The following is a 7,875-nucleotide window of genomic DNA, read 5'->3' on the forward strand; positions in this document are numbered from 1 at the left end:
GTAAACTGGTGTGTGTGTGTGTGATTGTGTGCATGATATATGAATTAGTGATCTGGGTCTAACTTTTGGGGTGTATAGTGTATGTGCTTGAATTGGTGATAGGTATTCATGTGCCTAAGCTGGTTTGGATATGTATGTGCCTGAGCTGGTACTGTGTGTGTGTGTATGTACCTAATTGACTTATGTGTCTGTATATGTGCAATGTGTATATGACTCGGCTTGTGTCACAGCTTCCTGTCTGACAGTGCAATATTGAGATCTTGAGAATTGGCCTGACCCCACAGGGCAACAGCTTGTTAGGAAGAAGCAGATTTCAGCATCACTTGAAGGTTCTGTCTAAGAAAAATGAGAACATTGTATTTAAAAACCAACAACAGGTTTCTAGTATAAATATAGATTCTGAGTCTAACTTTTTAAAATGCTAAAATACTTTTACGTTTGATCTTCATGTGCAGTAATTTCATTATTTAGGCCAGAAATTAAACAAACCAGGAGCAGCATTTCAAAAGGGGGAGGAGGAGAATAAAATAGCATACACAGTAATGAAAACTGAATGGCATGCATTTATAACCAGTGATGGTCTATGCAGTAAGAGGAGTTTCATCACCTAAAATCCTGAGATTGTCAAACTTCCTAAAGTCATGGAACCCTTTTTATCACTTCTTTTGCCACAAAACCCTTATTCCTTTCCTAAAAACCGATTCATCACCAGGTGACCCAGCCCATTGTAGTGGTGTACCAACTTCTAGCTCAGGAGTAGGCCGCATTTTTGGCCACAGTGCCAAAAAACCCACAATATCTACTGTGTAAGGTGCCAGAGTGCTGGTATGCCATAAAAACAAAACCAGGGCAAGGGGTACATGGCAGAACACACTGTATGTTAATATAGTTAATAATCATACATGTTGCTTTTTTTTGTTTGGGACCAGCATCTTCCTGAGGGCTGGCTTTACTTTAACAGTCCCACCCTGGGGCAGACTAGCTATCTTCCCTCTCTCCTCTTTCTTTTTTTTTTTTTAGCAACACAGCTCAGGAGGAAAAGAAGGAGAGACAAAAAAGAAAAAAATAACCTTAACCAAGAGAAAAGAAAAACCCAGATGGGAATAACAGGGCAGGGGCCCTTCAAGACTCACTGACACTTCTTTCTTTTACAGTCTGTCTGCAGGCTTCAGCTGCTGTTGTGGCCACTCCATTCTGTCAGCCTGCTTCCTGGAAGGCTATCTGCTTTCCACATTGTGGCAGGGCACTGTTGGTGCCTGCCACTTTAAGGGCTGAGCCAAACAGCCAGCAGGTGCTTGATTGCACCAGCCACCTTGAGACACTGGCTGCTTATGTAAACAGAGCAGACTGCTGCTGGCCGGCCAGGAAGGCACATTGCCTGGCTGAAACGCTAAGTGAAACATCTTCAGGTAGGAGAAGGAGGCTCTGGATCCTAGGCATGACCTAAAACTGGGAGTAGGTGGCCTGGTAGGGCTCCCAGTGGTGCAGGAGCCTCCAGGAAAATACTGGACCAGTCACCACCCTGGTGGAAGATGGGTTGGGGTGCCTCAATAACCCCTAGCCCTCACATCACTGTAGGTAGCATTTGAGGCAAGGCACTGCTATGGCCACCTGAGCCCCCCACTGGGGATAGAAGCCCTGTAGCCCCAGTGAGGGGGTAGAAGATGTGGATCCCCAGTAAAGCAGATGTGGAGCCCCAGTGAGGGTGAAACCAAAGGGCTGGGAGCCTGGTTTGAGTTTGTATAGAGTTTCTCCAGGATGGGCCAGGGCAAGCTTGGCCCTGGTTGGGTAGTTGGCTGGACACTACCCCAGTGAGGGTCATGGGAGAGGCCCAAAAGACGGCATGTCTGCCACCCAAGGTGTGCACTAGATAAAGCCTATGGCTGAAGGAGCCCACTCTGAGAGGGAGCAAGGTGGTATAAGTTGTCGATGCATGAAAGAGACCCCGTGAAAGTGGGTGGAGTGCAAGAGGCCCTAGTGAGATTAGAGAAGCATGAATGTGTGTGTATCTGAGGCCTGACAAGGAGGGCTAAGCTTTGTCAGCTGTAGGCTGGGAGTATTATGTCACTTGGATGCTATCTGCAAGGCTTGGGCTGCAGTGTAGGGGAGGAATGGAGCCCCAGATAGTGCCCCCTGGCATAGGAGCAAGAATGGGCAGCCTCTTGCCTAATTGGATTCAATTAAGAAACAACAAGGTGTGGCAGGAAAGGAGGTGGGTGGTGGGCTCAGAAACAGGTGGGCAGGCCAATGGCAGACTGGCAATGAGAGAGCCCCCTTTTACACACATTTAGGGTTTACCCCAGCTGTTTTTTTTCCAGAAGCTGGTTCCTTAGCTCCTGTCTTCTGTGGGAGCTTGACAGCTCTGGCCACTTCTGGTTCTCACTCATCTGTCTCAGCTCCTCTCCTTTTTGCCCTTCTCTGGGGCTTGAAGTGTCAACATCAATTCCCCTTCTACTAGTCTGAAAGGAATATGTGCTCCTTAACCTTTGAGGCTGGTCCTTATCATCCTGGCAGCTCCCCACTGTGCTGAAGGTAACTACTTCATGCTCCTGTCTCTCCAGACTCTTCTCAGTACCTCCTTTACTTCCTTCACAGAAAGCAATAAAGAAAAATCTTGTTACCTAAGTAATAGTACAGTCTGCTTATCTTGTGATATTTACCATGTGACTATAATCATTAATTATATTATAACCTCTTAAAATGCTGAACTCATTAAAATGAGCTATGTAATGCAAACTAAGACATACATAGCCTATAAATAAAAGAATCTGTTTTATTATTCAGCATATAAATACATTTCTATTGTCTCTTCTATTATGCTTGCATCTAAAGCAATAGCTGGGGTACTTCTCAAAGATACATTGAACATCTGCTATTTAAATATTTATATAATTGTCCTGACAAATATTTCTACACAAGCATCTTTTTTAGCATGTAGGTATAATTAAATAGGTAAATGAATACATGAAATATTTACATGCTTATTTGCAAAATCTTAAAGGACTTCTTCCAAAAGTGATAAAGTAATGCTAAGACTGAAAATTCTTGACTTAAATTTTGTGACCAAAGGTCAAAATGTATTGTTATCATGCAGAACATAAAAGTGTGTTGTATTGCATATAATTTTCATTGTACAGTTGATAGGTCTGAAATAAAAAATATAATGGGAAGAGGTAAGAAGCTAAACTATGATTATTTTTGTGGTGGTTCCTACAGATTACAGTAAGAGAGCAGTAGCCCATTGTATATAAAGTAGTCTTGATCCCAGTGGGTCTATGGTTTAGGTAGTCAACAGTAGTATCCTTTTCACTTCAAAGTTCCTATCATTATGGAGTCCATCTAGTACTAAATAATGGATTAAAAGTCCATTGACACTGTAGAAAGACTGTACTGGAATTACATATGCTCACCCTCCCCTTGGGATTGAGTTGGATATTCTGCCCTTCACTGGGCATGTCTACATGTGTGGGGCCTTAATGCATAAAGCAGGTATCAAATTTAGGCATGAATATCTAAGTCACATTAGCACACATGTAGACATGCTAATGTGCATTAACACGGTGTGCGCATTAGTATATATGCACATGCACATGCACTAATGTGACCTAGCTATTTGTGCCTAAATTTAATGCACCTTAATGCACATTAGCACGTCCACATGCAGACTCGCACCTAAATAGTCTTAATGTGCCCTAAGCAAAGCACATTAAGTTTAGGCACATGTAAATACACACGTAGACATGCCCACTTGGTAACAAATATTAACAAAGGTAACAGCTTAGTGACCTAGACTATGCCATGAACTGCTTTAAATCGTGCAGTTGTAAACAGCCTCACATTGATGAGGTGATAGCTGGAAATAAATGGGGCATAAGAAAAGTTCAGCTATGCCTCCTTTCCTCTGGCCAGAAACTCAACCTGGAAACAAGCATACAGGATTCTCTACCCCACCAGAAGCTCCTCTAGTGGCCAGCTAAGGACACCCCATGATCAGTTTTCACTATTAATTCATCTCATTACAAGGGCATTGCAACTATCATGCTATCAGTGACCTTAATAAGGATTAGAAAACCAGAAAATAACTATCAAAGTGTTTTCCATAGGTCTTTCCTACACTCTTCCACTAAAACCAAATTGGATCTGAATGGAAGGACAACGATTCCAGGATGTTCATATAATATTTGTATCACCCTTCCATCAAAATTAAAATATCCAGGTTTTACTTTGCAAAGAGAAACAAACAAAAATTATGCAAAAAATATTTATGGAAAAAAAATTCATTAGGTAACATCAGATTCATCTTGGCTTTCAAATTCTAAGCTGTCTCCAGATTCACCTATTATAGCATCATTTACTACAATGAATGAATGGTAAGATTTCATACTAGATGATTTAGGAGATTTATTGTAATTAAAGGCATTTATCACTTCTCCCCTATCCCAGCAGCTGGCTCAGTCAAAATGGATAGTTTTAAAAGCTGCTCCTTATCCAAAGTCTATTAAGTGAGTTGTGTAAAAATTATTCTTTCCAGATCAGTTCCCGCTGAATAATGTGTTAAGCACATGCTTTTATGATTTGCTGAATCAGGGTTTAAGTGAAGACACCGGAGATTATATTAGTGTGGTAATTTTTTTTCTTGGACCTAATGCTTATTAGCTGTTCAATATGATGAAGCTCTGCTTTGAGATACAGTGGCAGAGCTCTACTTCCAGCTCTGGTTTTCTCTTTTAAGTAATGTCAGTCCCACAACTTTAATATGTCCTGAATTCAATGTGAAACATAACATTTGAGTAAAGTTAATTTTAATTATCTGTAGTGCAATTTAAAATTAAGTTTAAAAATCCTTTATATAAAAATGATTTAGAAAAACATGACAGTGAGCAAAAAAGTTTCATAGTCAGGCTTAGAAGTTGTTTTCAAGATATTCAAGTTCCCTTCCTCACTGTAGACTTCTGGTTTCAGCTAAGTATCTCCAGCCAGGTCTGTTGTGAGGGATGACATCCTGTTAATGTCAGTGTTTAAACTTCAGTTCTTCAATGACTCTTTGCTTTTGGCCTGTCTCCCTGCAGTCAGCATATTGTTTATATTTTATTCTGTCAGCATATTCCTTTGCTCAACAGACCTATGAGAACACCTCTTCATTTGGCCTTTTTATGGTGTCTTACTTTGAGCATTGTCCATTGGTTGCCCTTATCACCTTTCATTAACATAGCCAATCATTTCATCCCAATGATTCTTCTGGTTAGTGCCAAGTTCAGTTAATTGGGCTTGTGAGCGGGTGGATTTACCTGCTACTCTTCACCACATTAAAATCATGGAGACCTCTGCCTCATCTTCTCTCCCTCTCTTCTGCCATGTCTTTGATATCAAGTTATTTTTTAGAAGTATGGATGGTTTCTCATGATGATGAGGTCAGTCTTCCGCAGGGCTCCTCCACCCCATACATCCTACCCACTTCCACTCAGGTGATGAGTTGTCTTTTCCTGATGAAACTGAGTGCAAATCACTGGCTCTCAGGTCCCCTCTGTCTCAGAGTGGCTGCAGGCCTCAGGAGACATGGATGGTCGTGCCTCTACGAGAGCCTCCTCAGCCCAGATATCTAAACTCGGCTTGTGGTATTCGTCTTTCTCTCTGGGGTCAGCAGATCCCTGGGAAATGTTTTTTTCTGTCTGCCAGTCCCAGGGGTTCACACTTGGATACCGCACTGAGTCTCAAATGTTGTCTCGCTGATTTGATTACTTTGAACTCAGGTGTGCACGGGGTAGGTTTTTCCCCTATGATATTTACCTAGCCTGGGATTACGGAACTATACAACAGGAGAAAAACTTCTAAGCCTTTTTTGGGCTACCAGTTCTACTACTGGTAGCTGCTTGAGCCTGTGGGCTCTTTGATATCAGTTTCTCCAGACAAATCACTCCTTTCCCCAGGACAGTCTCAGACCTTCTGAGGCTCACCGCCTCTGGTTTCCCCTCCTGCCCTCTCTCCTGAGATTTTAACACTTTAAGAAGTACTAAGTGACAGCACAGTACCATCCATTACCACACTGTCCCAGCAGTGCATGCTTATTTTGAGCAGTTACGTTGCCATAGTGATGCACTATAAGGTAGTTCATCACTACGGTGGTATAGCACTGGCAACTTCTTACCGTGATAAAAAAGGAAACAAACATCATGCAAGCAAACTCAAGGCCATAAACTGTTTGCAAGAGGCAAGGCCAGCTGATATTGCAGACACTGGCAAAATAAAAACTTCAGATAATAATGGGGATATACAGAATTTAAGCAACAATTAAATAAAGTTAAATGTAAACAAATTTTAAACAAATTCACCACTCTATAAATGGATTCAATTTTAAAGCATAAAATACAACAAGCTACCCTAACAGATAACCTATGTGGCTTAATAAATAAAAAGACTTTCTGTGGTTCAATGCAGACTTGTTCATAATTATGATGGTACACCTATTATATAATTAAGAAAAGAGCTTGCAATGGCTTTGAAAGAAAATATAATACCCAGTGGCATGTTTACATGTGCCTCCCCCACCCTCAATGGCACTGCTGTTACAGCACCATCATTTAATACTTGCTTTAAGAAGTACTAAGTGACAGCACAGTACCATCCATTACCACACTGTCCCAGCAGTGCATGGTTATTTTGAGCAGCTACGTTGCCATAGTGATGCACTATAAGGTAGTTCATCATTACAGTGGCATAGCACTGGCATCATTGTGCCTGCCATGCTACGCCACCATAACAATGAGCTACATTCACCATAGTGCATTGCTACAGTGACATAGTGTCACATGTAGATGTGCCCAGTACCTCAAAGTAGTCACACTACTTGTAAAAGCATAGCAGTTATGTTAGAAATTTGCAAATAACAAGGTTTACTAATGTCTTGGCCCACATTTTTGGCCACTCTTTATCTATGGGGTGAAAGTACAGCAAGAAAGACAGGCCAGTTCAAATACCAATTGCCCTAAGTAACAGTTAGCTACATGGATGGTTGTAAGTTTTAAGCATAGTCTCTATATGATGACAGGCATAGAAATGTGAGGACACTTGACTGGGACACAGAAGATCTGGGATCAATTTCTAACTATCACAGACTTTCTCTAGTATCTTTAAAATGGAAATAATGTTACTTTATTTCTCCATCTTTTATCTGTCTGTCTCTCATACTTAGAATGGAAGCTGATAGGGCAGGTACTGGTTTTTCATTTTTATATGAATAACCCCTGACACAACAAAGCTTATAGTTTGATTAGCACCTGGGAGTGGTTATAATACAAATTATTAATAATAATAATGGTCTCTCTTCCCACTGAGTGCTAAATAACTTATTCTAGAAAAATGGTTACATCACCCTCAAAAATATTATATACTAAAGCATCACATCCTTGTCTAGATCAAATTAACCTGATAGCTTTCCAGCCACTGCCTCAACTGTGTACAGAGACAGGATTTTGAGTCTCCCAGGTCAAATCTTTAGACAAGTTACTGTCAGCATTGCTCTCAAACTGATAGCAAATAATTGCACATGTGACTGTATTTCTCACTGTCATTGACTTTTAATTATCTCAAATTTCATCCATGCAGGGTGAGACGGATGATACTATATTTGGGAGCATTTGTAGAGTGGAGACAAGTGACAGCAGATAGCATTTCTATTACTCACTCTAAACTCTGCCTGAGCCATGGAGAACATAAGACTAGTTTTCTTTTTTTTCCTGCATCTTTACTATGGAAAATGGAAACTGTGAAAAACAGAAAGCTTAAACCAATACTGGGAAACTTGAATGCAAATTTTAGACAGTGACTTATTGGGTACAGTGTCTGATTTCTATTACTGACCATAAGGATTCCAGGATG

At 40.9% G+C, this 7,875-nt stretch overlaps 1 long non-coding RNA gene across 1 annotated transcript in view; it reads right to left on the reverse strand.

Annotated features, from left to right (window-relative positions):
• Positions 1 to 314: 314 nt before the first annotated feature.
• LOC109324343 overlaps positions 315 to 7,875 on the reverse strand; it is a 32,980-nt gene continuing 25,419 nt past the window's right edge. The window contains exons 2-3 of the long non-coding RNA XR_002104907.1: positions 2,485 to 2,587; positions 315 to 332 (exon numbers count right to left, since the gene is read on the reverse strand). This is a non-coding gene — a long non-coding RNA (uncharacterized LOC109324343). The remainder of the gene's footprint in view (positions 333 to 2,484; positions 2,588 to 7,875) is intronic.

Source organism: Crocodylus porosus, unplaced genomic scaffold (assembly GCF_001723895.1).
Source record: "Crocodylus porosus isolate Cpor-Errol unplaced genomic scaffold, CroPor_comp1, whole genome shotgun sequence".
Lineage (NCBI taxonomy): Eukaryota > Metazoa > Chordata > Crocodylia > Crocodylidae > Crocodylus > Crocodylus porosus.